This window comes from Fukomys damarensis, unplaced genomic scaffold (genome assembly GCF_012274545.1).
Source record: "Fukomys damarensis isolate Sample0158 unplaced genomic scaffold, DMR_v1.0_HiC HiC_scaffold_21, whole genome shotgun sequence".
In the NCBI taxonomy this organism is placed as follows: Eukaryota; Metazoa; Chordata; class Mammalia; order Rodentia; family Bathyergidae; genus Fukomys; species Fukomys damarensis.
The window spans coordinates 29,162,722-29,175,603 of NW_022900933.1; the positions used below are offsets into that span (position 1 = coordinate 29,162,722).

Sequence of the window (12,882 nt, forward strand, 5' to 3'; positions counted from 1 at the left end):
CGGCTCTGTGGAGCTGGCTGCGGCCGCCGCCGTAACACTGAGGCCACTGTTTGACCCCTTCCCGGGCCAGGCAGGCAGGAGCCCCTCACGTCCCCGGGAAGCGCCTCTCCCCGGCCTGAGGCGGGGAGCGAGGCCAGAGGCCCTTTCCAAACCTTCCCGCTGGCCTCGGGGAAATGGGGTCGTGCTCTCTGCACCCCCGGGAATAGCAAGAGCGCAAGTCACACAACAGACTTATGCACCACTGGCCTACTTTTCGAGTAGGGTGGAAGAAAGCCAGCTGGAAGCCCAACTTTGCTCTCCACCCCTCTCTTTCAGAACAGAACCTTGTTCTCCCGGGCTAGGGAACTGCGTGCGGATGGTGACCAGAGTTCCCCAGCCTATAGGGGAAGTCAGCACAGCGTTTTTATTGCCAAATATTTCTTTCCCTAGGAGAACAACGCATTGAAACCGCTGAGTGGAGATTGGAGTTCGTCCAGACATAAACCATCTTAATGAACACTAATAGAGAACTGCAATTATTGTTGACTTCAAAATGCAAACAGGAACTTTAGACAGTGATCCCTATCAGCCCATGAGGCCAGGATTCATGCTGTGCGCTGTTTTTGCTGTTGCTTAGCAATGGAAAATGAACTGTTCCTGCCTCTTATCACTGGAGGTAGGGGTAGGACAATGAGCTTTATTGGACTGAATAGGTATAAAATTAGTTTATTCTTTCTCATTTGGAGCAGGCAATCGGCAGCAAAGAGAATCATTTGGACCAGGGGCCTTTCAGAGGTTAGGGGTGGTTTTCCTTTCTTGTTACCTCAGTAAATCCTAACTGCTTTGTGTTTTTCTCCTCAGATAAAGCTTGAACTTCTGCCACAAGTGTCCTTCACAAAGTGACAGTACAGAAAATATATACAAATGTAGACCAGCGTGGAAACTAGGGTGAGTCTCAGGAGAAAAATTTAAGAAGTGCCAAAAAACATAATAATCAGGATCACAGTAATCAAATAATAGCTTAACATGATATTAAATGTAGACATCTTTGGTGTCCATAATCTAATTTACTATACTTGGATTAAACTTACTATCCTTGGACTAGTTGTTTTATAGGTAAAATATAATTATAAAGAAAAATGGGTGCAAAAAACCCATGGTGAACAAAATATCAAAATTTTAAATAATGACAGGATAGGTATCACTGTTTTCTTGATTTGGTCTCAGGTTCCAGTATGGCATCGGATGGCACAGCCATATACATTCACAAAGTGGAAGACTTGTACAGCTAGCTGCTCCTTCCCCAAAGAGAGCATTGGTGCTATGGAGCAAAGGGGTCTTGTAGCTGAGCAGAGGGATTTCCTTATTCTGTGCAAGGAGTCTTTTCCTGCAGTCATTTCACAGCCCTCTTCCAAGACAGCAAGGAGGTAAGTGGCTTGGAGGGGGAAACTGCCTTACTTCCAAGGCAGTGACACAGGAAGTACTATAATACAAGACATATTAAAAATTTGGGGCTTTGCTAACACATTCAGTTAGCTAGAAATTCCCCAACACATCATTCCTAAAACAGCGGGATAGGCCTGGAGCTGGCAGTTAATGGCAAAAATATCTCCACTTTTCATATTAGTATTAATAGCAGCTTCCATATGCTAAGAAACATTGGGTGAAGCTACATGAAATTGGCAATGATGAACCATTTTTGACCTGTAAAACCAACATATAATCCAACACATGCTAAATATAGAAAGCTAAATAATGGACATCAGAGATATCCACTTTCTAATCCTTAGAATCTGTGAATATAAGCTTATGCAGGAGAAAGATTATGTAGATGAAAATAAGTTAAAAGATACTGAGATGAAGATATTATTCTGGACTTCCAGGTAGGCCTAATTATTGAGAAGTGCTGTCATATAGAAAGAAGGCAATGTTATAACAGAAGCATAGAAAGATTTGAGGACACTGTACTATTGGCTTTGAAGATGGAAGAATAAACCACAAGCCAAGGATTGTTGGCAGCCTCTACAAGATGGAAGAGGCAGATTCTTGGATGGGCCCTCCAAGAAAGAATGTAGTCCTGCTGATACCTTGACTTTAGCCATGTGAGCCTGATTTTAGATTTCTGACCTTCAGAACTATAAGAGAATAAATACTGTTTTATAATTTGTAATGTGTTGATTACAGAGTCTTTGCATGATTTGTTTTATTTGTAAATTCTGTGAGTTTTATTTTGTATAATTAAAAACGTGACAAGAAGGGCCGGGAATTTAGCTCAGTGATTTAGTGGCCTGCCTTGCAAGCACAAGGACCTGAGTTCAATCCCCGGTACAAAAAAAAAAAAAAATGACAAGAGGCCTATCATAATAATGATTAAACATCCATTCCACAGAAGAATATCCATATGACCTCAGCAAAAAGAAAGATTCCACAATCAAAACAAAGAGCAACATATTTGATTAGATTAACATTATAAATTTTCTCTATCAAGATATGCTACAAAGAAACTAAAAGATGTGCCACAAATTGGAAAAATAGAAGTGTTGTATCATCAAAGGATACCCTGGTTTCTCCTCAGATCATATAAATCTTTCACTTTTTTACTTATGAAGGAATAGTATATAGAATGTATAGTCTCCTACAAATCAATCAATAAATAAAAGACAAATAATTCAATCTTTTAATGAACAATGACATCAAAAAAGAATTTACAGAGGAGATAACATTAACCAATAAGCATTTGGAAAGATGGTCAACCTCAGTACACAGGAAATGCTAATTTCAAACAAGGAGCTGTCATTTATTACTCACACTGACCCAAGTGGATACTATTTAAAAACTGTCTAGTGGGCCGGGGATTTACTTCATTTTTTCTGCCAGTTGCCTCACAAGCACAAGGTCCTGAGTTTGATCCCCAGTACCAAAAATTTTTTTGAAGTGTCTAGTAATATCCTTGTTGGAAAATATGCAGAGCAAAGAGAATTCTTATGACTCACTAATGGGAATAAAAATTGATTTTTGGCAAACGGGCATTATTGTTAAAGTGGGATATACACATATTTTAAACAATAATTCTACTAGATTAATGCCTTAGAAAAATCCTTGCATTTGTGTATCAGCAGTGATGTTCAACCCAAATTGCCATCAATGGGAGAAAGGATATATAAATCATGGTGTAGTTAAAATGTAATATTTAATATTATGTTGCTGTGAAAAAGAAGGAACGGTAGTCACATCCATCCACAGGTATGAATCTCATTCACATAATGTTGAATAAAGAAAGCAAATTTCAAAAGAAAACATACAATGTGATTCTATTATATGCAATGCAAAGAATAAGTAAAAGGGAATTCTGTATTTGAAATTTAACACTCTACCCTAACGGCAAGAGAAATGCTGAAGAAACTGAAAACACAACAGCTTGCTCTAGCTCTGTAGAAAAGTGAGGAGTTCTGGGCAAACTACTGTCCCTTAAATGGAGATAGACAAGTAGATATAAATAATCAGAACACATTAGAACAGAAACTGCCATGGGAACCCTGCTGAGTACCTTACAAATGGCTATCATGAAAAAAAATTAGAAGTTATATCAAAAGGAAAAAAACACAATTAGAAGAGACAGACAAGTATTGTATCAGAACCAAACATGGCAGGGGTAATGAAATTTTTGGGAAATTCAAAACAACTATAATTACTATGCTACAGATTCCAATAATAAAGTAGACAATGTGCCAAAAAGATGGCTAATGCAAGCAGAGAGATGGAAATGTAAGAAGAAAAAAGAACCACTAGGGTTCCAAATAAATGTAACTATAGCCGGGGATTTAGCTCAGTGGTTCCACCGCCTGCCTCATAAGCACAAGGACGGGAGTTCAATCCCCAGTATATATATATAAAAAAAAGATATCAAAACACTGTAACTATAAATGAATGCCTTTGATGGGCTCATCAGCAGATTAGACATGGCTGAAGAAAGAATTTCTGAACTTGAAGATATAGTCAGCCCTCCGTATCAACCAATTCTGTATCTGTGGATTCACCCAACTGTGAATTTACACTACTGGGAAAAACTATCTGTACTGACCATGTACAGACTGTTTGCCTTGTCATTCCCTAAGCAATACAGTATGACAAACATTTACACAGTGTTTACACTCTATTAGATATTATCAGTCTAGAGAGGATTTAAAGTATACAGGAGGATGTGCATAAATTATATGCAAACATTGTACATCTGCAGACTTTGGTATCAATGGGGTTGACTCTGAATACCAAAGGACAGCTATGTATCAGTAGAAAGCTGCAAAATTTAAAAGAGCAACAACAACAACAACAACCACAGACTGAAAAGATTATTCAAAAATTGTGGAATAGCTACAAAAAGTATAACACAGACATAATGGGACCCACAGATCCAGGAAACTTAGAGAACACCAAGCAGCATAAATGTCAAAACAAAATGAACAAACAAAAAGCAGCAACCTTCTATGCATAGGCACATCATTTTCAACTACAAAAATATCAAAGATAGAAATCCTAGACAAAGACAAGGAAAAAAACTTTACCTACAGAATAGCAAAGAAAAAAATGACATCTGATTTCCTCAGAAAACATACAATCCAAAAGAAAGTGGAATAAAACACTCCTGTACTTTTTGGGACAAAAATCAACCTATAAGTCTGTATCCTGTGAAATCAACCTTCAAAAGTGAAAAAGAAATAAACATTCCCAGATAAACAAAAATTTATAGAGACTTTATTGCCAGTAGATCTACCTTGTAAGAAATGTTAGAAGAGATCTTGAAAGAGGAAATAATTCAGAAACTCAACATAAAGATTTACTTCTATACAAAGGAAAGAAGAGCATCAGAGAAGGAGAAAATAAAGGTGAAATCAAGACTTTTGTTTTAATTAAATAATGATTTATTCTAAATAATAGCAACAATATATTCAATTATATACAGTTATGTATATGTAAAGTCAGTTGTATTAATCCAGGTATATTGCATTGGTTTGAATGATAGTGGCCTAAATACACCCATTACAATTCAGAGACTTTCAGAGTGGAGCAAAAAATATTACCCACTTCTACAAGAAACCAACTTTAAGTAAAATGAAATATAAAGTACTGTAATACCTTGGTTTCCAAACGCTTCAATTTGCAAATAACTTGGTTCACAAACAAAACTGTTTAGCAAAATTTGGTTCCATTTTCAAACTCCACATCAGGTGATAAACATGATCATGGCCATCTTCACAAACACAAATGCAGCCACTTCTCCAAAATTATAAAACAAATTAAGCTCAAAAACTGAAGTTCCACTGTAAATGGATTAAGAAAGTTATGTCATGATAACATTAGGAAAAAGAAAAGAGTATTAGCTGTCTTTTTTTTTTTTTTAGTAGTAGCTATCTTAATTTCAGACACAGCAGTCTTCAAAGCAAGGAAAGCTAGCAGGGAAAGAGGAAGACCTTATATAATGATAAAGCAGCCAATTTTCCAAGAAGACACAGTGCTCCTTAAAATGTATGCATCTCACAACAGGATATGAAAACATGAGAAAAAACTGATAGAATTACAAAGAGGTAAATCTCCTCTGCTATCATAGTTGAAAAATTTATCAATCTTCTACTAGAAATGGACCAATCTAGCATACAGAAAAATCAGTAAGGATATAATTGAACTCAATAACACCATCAAGTAACTGGATGTGATGGACATCTATAGACTACTTCATACAACAATGGCAGAATATATATTCCTCTCAAGATCACCAGGATACCAGTTTTGAGGCCATAAAATACACACATTTGCAAAATTTAGAAAATCATTCAATGTCTGCCTCAGGACCACAAAAGAATTGAACTAAAAGTCAATTAGAAGCTATGAGAAATCTGCAAAGTGTGTGGAGGTTAAAGAACACACTTCTAAGTAAAACAGTAGTCAAAGAAGCATCAAAATAAATTTAAAATATTTTAACTAAATAAAAATTAAAATACAATTTATCAAAATTTGTGGAAAGTAGCAAAATGGTGCTTACTAGTAGAGCTATTCTACTGTTGAATAGCTATATTAGAAAAGAATAAAAATCTAAAATCAATAACTATGCTTTCACCCCCAAGAAACTAGGAAAAGAAGAACAAATAAAATCTAAAGCAAGCATAAGAAAAGAAATAATAATAAACATTAAAGCAGAAATCAAGAAATCAATAGATAAAATCATTTATTCTAAAAGCTAGTTCTTTGAAAAGATAAAAAAGATCAACAAATTTTATCAGCTTGTAGCCAGTATAATTAAGAAAAAGAGAGAGAGAGAGTATAATTTACTAATATCAGAAACAAAAAAGAGGCTATCACTACAGATCCTATAGTTTTAAAAGGATAAAAAGACAAAAAACAACATGAGTAATTATGTCAATTAAATTTGATAGCCTGGATGAAATGGAACATTTCCTTAAAAGATATAATCAGCCAAAACTCAAACAAGAAGAAACAGACAATTTAATAGGCCTATATCTATAATAGAAATTGAAGTAATAATTAATAGCATTCCCAAATGGAAAGCACCAGGCTCAGATGGACTCATTGGTACGTTCTACAAAATAGTTGAGGAAGAACTTATACCAATTCTTTACAATCTCTTTCAGAAGACAGAAGTGGGTGCAATTATTGGAGACCCCTGAAGTTAGGTTCTAGTACCCTGCCCAGTATACGATGAGACCTGAGAAATAAATATACTAAGAGAGAGAAAGTGGGGTGACAGAATGACCAAAGCCAATGCAACTGCAAAGGCTCTGGCCAGTCCTAGGCACTTTTATTGGCAATCAATTGGGGTAAAGGCAAGCTATGTACAATTTCTATGGAAATTAATGTAAACAAGGCTTATAAAGGACAAGACAAAGCATTCTCAAATTAGGAACAAAATAGATAAAACATATGGTTGTAATTAGAACATTGTCCTTCTAGTCAGAAGATTTTAGTTGTGGGAATGGAATTTGGGTGCAAGTTACTCTGACCTCAGCACAGAGGCTTCAGCCAGACTCACTCTATAAACAAGCCAATTGTAGGGGTAACTCTTTACAGCCTTCTTTGGGTGTAATCAATATTACAGTCCTCTCTGGAAGGAATACTTATTCTATGAAGTCAGCATCATCCTAATAGCAAACAAGTCAAAGATGTTTTTAAAAAAACAACTATAGACCAATATCTATCTTGAACAGAGATGCAAAAATCCTCAACAAAATAATAGCACATAAATGCCAACATTGTATAAAAAGAATAATATGCTGTAACCAAGTGGGATTTATCATAGATCTGGTTCAATATTTGAAAACAAATTAATACAATCCATCACATCAACAAGCTAAATAAGAAAATTGCATGATTGTGTTATTGGATATAGAAAACCATTTGACAAAAATCTAATGTATATGCAGGATAAGATTGCTGGGGATTTAGCTCAATGGTGCTGCCACCTGCCTTTCTAGTGCAAAGTCCTGAGTTTGAACCCAGGCGCTCACGTGCACACACACACACACACACACACACACACACACACAATCTCCCAGTAAATTAGGAATAGAAGGCAATTTCATAGAATATCTGCAAAAATAGTTCAGCTAACATCATATTTAATGATGAAAAACCAGAAGCCTTCCCACTAAGATCAGGAACAAGGCAAGGGATTTCCCTCTCACCACTCCTTTTTAATGTCATACTTGCAGTTCTAGCTAGTGAAGTAGGACTAGAAAAGCAAATAAAAGGCATAATGATTGAAAGGAAGAAATAAATTTCCTATATTTATAGATGACTTGATTGTCTATTTAGAAAATTCAAAAGAATTGACAAAACCAAAAAACCAAAAAAACAAAAACAAACCAAAATCAAACAAAAAACAAAAAAACCTTCCTGGAACTAATAAGTCCTTATAGCAAGGTTGTAGGATATAGGGTAAATATATGAAAGTCGATTGTTTTCCCATGTACCAGCATGAACAAGTATAATTTGAAATTAAAAACATGCTGTCAAGTATACCAGGACCACAAAAAACAAAATACTGGAGCATAAATCTAACAAAACATGTACAAAATTTTTACTAGGCAAATTATAAAATTCTGATATTCAAGAAGTTAAAGGAGACTAAATAACTGGAAAGATGCTCATGGATAAGAAGATGAGGAAGGCTCAATACTGCTAAGGTCACTCTTTTCCAAAGCATATGTTTAGGGCCAGGGATTTGGCTCAGTGGTTCCACAGCCTGCCTTGCAAGCACAAGGGCCTGAGTTTGATCCCCAGTACCACAAAAACAAAAACAAAACAACAACAACAAAAAAAACCAAAGCATATGTTTAATACAATCCTAATCAAATTCCTGAAAGTTGTTTTGTAAATATCAACAACTGATTCTAAGAGCTTATATGGAGAGGCAAAGGACCCAAAATAACTAATACAATAGTGAGAAAAAGGGCTGGGGATTTAGCTGAATGGTGATATTGAAAAAGTAATAAATAGAAAATGTAATAGAATAGATAACCCAGAAATAGACCCACATCAAATACCAATTTTTGACAAAGGAGTAAAGATACTAAAATGGAGGAAAGAAAGTCTTTTTACTAAAATGTGATGAGATAATTAAAATCTATAGGCAAAAATGAATCTAAACAGAGACCTTGTTAAGCCTTTCACAAAAATTAATTCAAAATGGGTCACAGATCTAAAGGAAAAATGCAAAACTCCAAGAAGACAGCACAGGATAAATCCTAGATGATCTTGGGTTTGACAATGACTTTTTTTTTTTTTTTTTTTTTTTTTTGCACCAGGGTTCAAACTCAGGACCTTGCACTTTCAAGGCAGGCATGGTGCCACTGGGCTAAATCCCCAGCCTGACAATAACTTTTTAGAAATGAACCAAAGGCACAATCCATAAAAGGAAAAAACTGAGAAACTGCTGGACTTAAATAAAATTAAAAATTTCTTCTCTGTGAAATACACTGTCGAGGGAATGAAAAAACAAACAATGAATAGGAGAAAATATTTTAAAAAGATGTAGCTGATAACTGCTAAGAAAATTTGTAAAGAAAATTTAGAACTTAATAACAAGAGCACAAACAACCCAATTTTAAAACTGTACTGAAGAGCTCAACAGACACATCACTAAAAAAGATATACAGATGGCAAATAAGTATATGACAAGATCATCCACATTGTATGTTACTGAGGAAATAGAAATTAAAATAACAATGAGATATCACCACACACCTGTCAGAATGGCCAAAATTCAGAACACTGGCAACATTAAATGCTGACAAGGAGATGGAGCACCAGGGAGTTTTAGTCAGTGTTGATGGGAATGGCAAAGTCACCCTGGAAGAAAGTTTTGTGGTTAATTATAAAACTAAACATACTCTTCCCATACTGCTCACCCTCCTTGGCATTTACCCAAAGAGTCAGAAACCTATATCTACACAAAACTTGCACATGGAAGCCCAAGGACCCGAGTTCAATCCCCGGTACCAAACAAACAAACAAACAGACAAAACAAAACAAAACAAAACTTGCACATGGATATTTAAGGCAGGTTTGTTCCTGATTGCTAAGCTTTGTAACAACCAAGATAAACTTCAATAGATGAATGAATAAATTGGCATAGTACACCCAGATGTACTAAGAAGTTATTTTTTTAAACCTACAAACCACGAAGAAAACTTCAATTCATATTATTAAGTGGAAGGAGTTAATGTGAAAATAATATATATTGTGTGATTCCAACTATATAACATTCTGGAAAAGGCAAAACTATGGAGATGCTTTAAAAAAGAAAAAGATCAAGGGTTTGAGGGAAGGAGGGTGAACAGACAGAGCACAGTGCATGTTTAGGGCAGTAAAATTACCCTGTATTATACAGTGATGGTGGATACATGTCATTATACATTTGTCTAACCCATGGAATGTACGACACCAAGAGTGAGTCCTAATGTAAACTAAGGACTGTAGATGGTAGTAATTTGTCCGTGCAGGTTCCTCAGTTACAATACATGTAGCACTCTGGTGAGGAATGTTGGTAATGAGGGAAGCTATGCAGATCTGGGGGCAGGGGTAGTATCAGATATCTGTGAACTTTTTGATTTTACTATGCACCTCAAACTGCTTTGAACCCCCCAAAAATATCTTAAGGAAAAAAGCAAAAGTAAACTATATGTTTACGCAGGTAAACATAGAAATATGTAAAATTATAAATGAGAATGAGAATCATAAATATTGTCTTTTGGAGGTAGAGGCCTTTAATACCTAGAAGAAGCCTGCAGTGGGTATCCAGGAGTGGCAGAACTTAATTGTTCATCTTAATTATTTTCTTTTATATGCATAAAACACTTGCAGGTCCAAGAGTATTGCACCATTTCATACATGTAAAGGAAAATAAATTAAAATTAAAATATGGCAGAAGACATAAGCACAGACAGCTTTCTAAGATGGAAGTCTGACTCAGTGGAAAAGCTTGCCCTATTCTCAAATAGGAAAAACCAGTGTTACAAAAAAGTCATTTGTCCCTCCAGTGATTGGTACAATTCATGAGTTTCCACTAAAAGTAGTAAAATCTACCTCTTTCTCATCTTTTAGTTCTTAGGCTTTTCCTTTTCTAGATCTAAGGAGTAAGCCCATCCCACTTTTCTTGCTATTCTTCCCCTTTGCAGAACTAACCCTGGCTTGTTATTTACTTGCTCAAATTTGTTTTTTTCTATATTGTAGACTGTATTATAGCTGAGGGCAAGAGTGTGCGTGTGTGTATTTTGTTCAAAACCTTGTGTCCAGCTATTGTAATTAACACCAGATACATTATGGCTGCTTATTAATATTTCTTAAATTATATTTTCACCCAAGCACCCCCAAACCAAAAGAGATAGGTTATCCTTATCCCTTTTTGCATATGAGTGACCTGAGGCTCAGAAAAGGTTGGTAACTTTCCAGGAACCAGCCATCTGCAGATCCTCTCAAGGATGGTGAGAGTATTGTAGAGCAGAGAGAGGTGCCAAAGGGTGTTGGTCTTGGGGTTTCCACCCCCAGATTCCTTCTGTGAGGCTATTTCCCATAACAGCCCTTCTGAACTTTGTGGCAGTGTCTATTTGTCCTGAGGTTAGAAAACAGACACAGCAGGCACGTACTGCAGTAACAAACTCTTTCCCCTATGGAGTCTTCCATCCACTCAGAATTAAAACACATTTCTTGGGCACCTATTATGTGCCCAGGTGTGTTTTGGGTTATCCATGTGGGTCACCTCATCTGTTCTTCTCTGTGGCTTCTTGAGGAAATGGTGCCAGAGCTACCTGCTGCAGTGAATCTGTCTGTCCCATTCAGCACTGGTCATGCTCCCACATTTGAGCGGTGGCTTATTATCAATGTATCAGTGTTTAATAGGGAAACTGGAAACATGAGCCAGAAGCTCAGTTACAAAATGCTGGAAAAAATCCAGGGAAATATCTCACAACCCTCAGCAGCATGAGAACTTGTACAAAGAATAAACTGGGATCTCATTGTATTAAAAAGTTTTTGCAGTGCAAGAGAAATCACCAACAGAGCTAAGAGACAACCTACAATGTGGAGAAAAATCTTTACCAGCTACTCCACAGACAGAGGACTATTATCTAGAATATATAAAGAACTCAAAAAAATCAGACCCCCCAAATGCAAAGACCCAATTCAAAAATAGGCATCTGAAATGAACAGACATTTCTTAAAGAAGTGAAAGTGGCAAATAAATATATGAAAAAATGTTCAACATCACTGGTCATTCAAGAGAAGCAGATGAAAACAACACTAAGATTCCATCTCACCGTAGAAAGAATGGCTGCTATCCAGAAATCAACCAATAACAAATGCAGGCAGGGCTGCGGGGAGAAAGGGACACTTCTCCATTGTTGGTGGGAGTGCAGACTGGTGCAACCACTGTGGAAATCAATACGGAGATACCTCAAAGAACTAGGATTAGAGGTTCTGTTTGAGCCAGCTGTCCCTCTGCTGGGTATCTTCCCCCCAAAATTAAAAGAAACATACCACAGGGATATATGTGCACCTATGTCTATAGCGGCCCTGTCATAATGGCTAAAACTTGGAAACAACCTAACTGCCCATCAGCTGGAGACTGAATAAAGAAGATGTGGTTTTGCTATAAAATGGAGTACTACTAGGCCATAAAGAATGATAAACTAGAGACATTTATAGCTAAATGGATGCACATTGAGGCAATACTCTTAAGTGAAATAAATAGGACACACTTGAGTAAATACCAAATAGTTTCTCTGGTATGAAAAATTAAAAGTATAGATAAGGTTCAAATGGTATAACTGGGAGTATGAAAATGGCAAAAGGGGAAGTGGGAAGGGGAGGGGAAAGGAAATAAGGAAAAAGAAAAAATGTGAAAAAATGAAAAATTTGAAACAAAGTCTTTGTAAATAGGAAGGATGAAGGGGATGAAGGGAGGGCAGGGTATGGGGAAAAAACAAGAACCAAGATATATCATGTAAAGGTACAAGATCGCAATGATAAATGTAACTGTATTGTTTGCTTTGAATGGACCAATAAATGTAATGGAAAACAATATCTAACAACCAACCCTATTCTACATCTTTTACTGGGCTGATTCATTATTTCTTTCTATTGACCTAAAAACCCAAGTCCCTCATCCTAGGAAACTTCTCAGTCCTAGGTAAACTGGGCTGATTGCTCATCTTACTTACAGTCACATTGTCTTAGTTTCCTGTTGCTATACCAAAGTACCCAAGACTGGATGATTTATAAAGAGAAAGAGGTTTGTTATGTACCCAGTTCTGGTGGTCCAAGAGTATGACATTGGCATCTGCTTGGCTTCTGGCAAGACCCTAATGGTGCATGGCAACACGTCAGAGAAGTGGA

General features: G+C 36.3%; 1 long non-coding RNA gene across 1 annotated transcript; it reads left to right on the forward strand.

Moving 5' to 3' along the window:
- Positions 1-6: 6 nt before the first annotated feature.
- Positions 7-2,195, forward strand: LOC104856786. Its single transcript, XR_778714.1, has 3 exons — positions 7-927; positions 1,207-1,406; positions 1,863-2,195. It is a non-coding gene; the product is annotated as an uncharacterized LOC104856786 (long non-coding RNA).
- Positions 2,196-12,882: the final 10,687 nt, after the last annotated feature.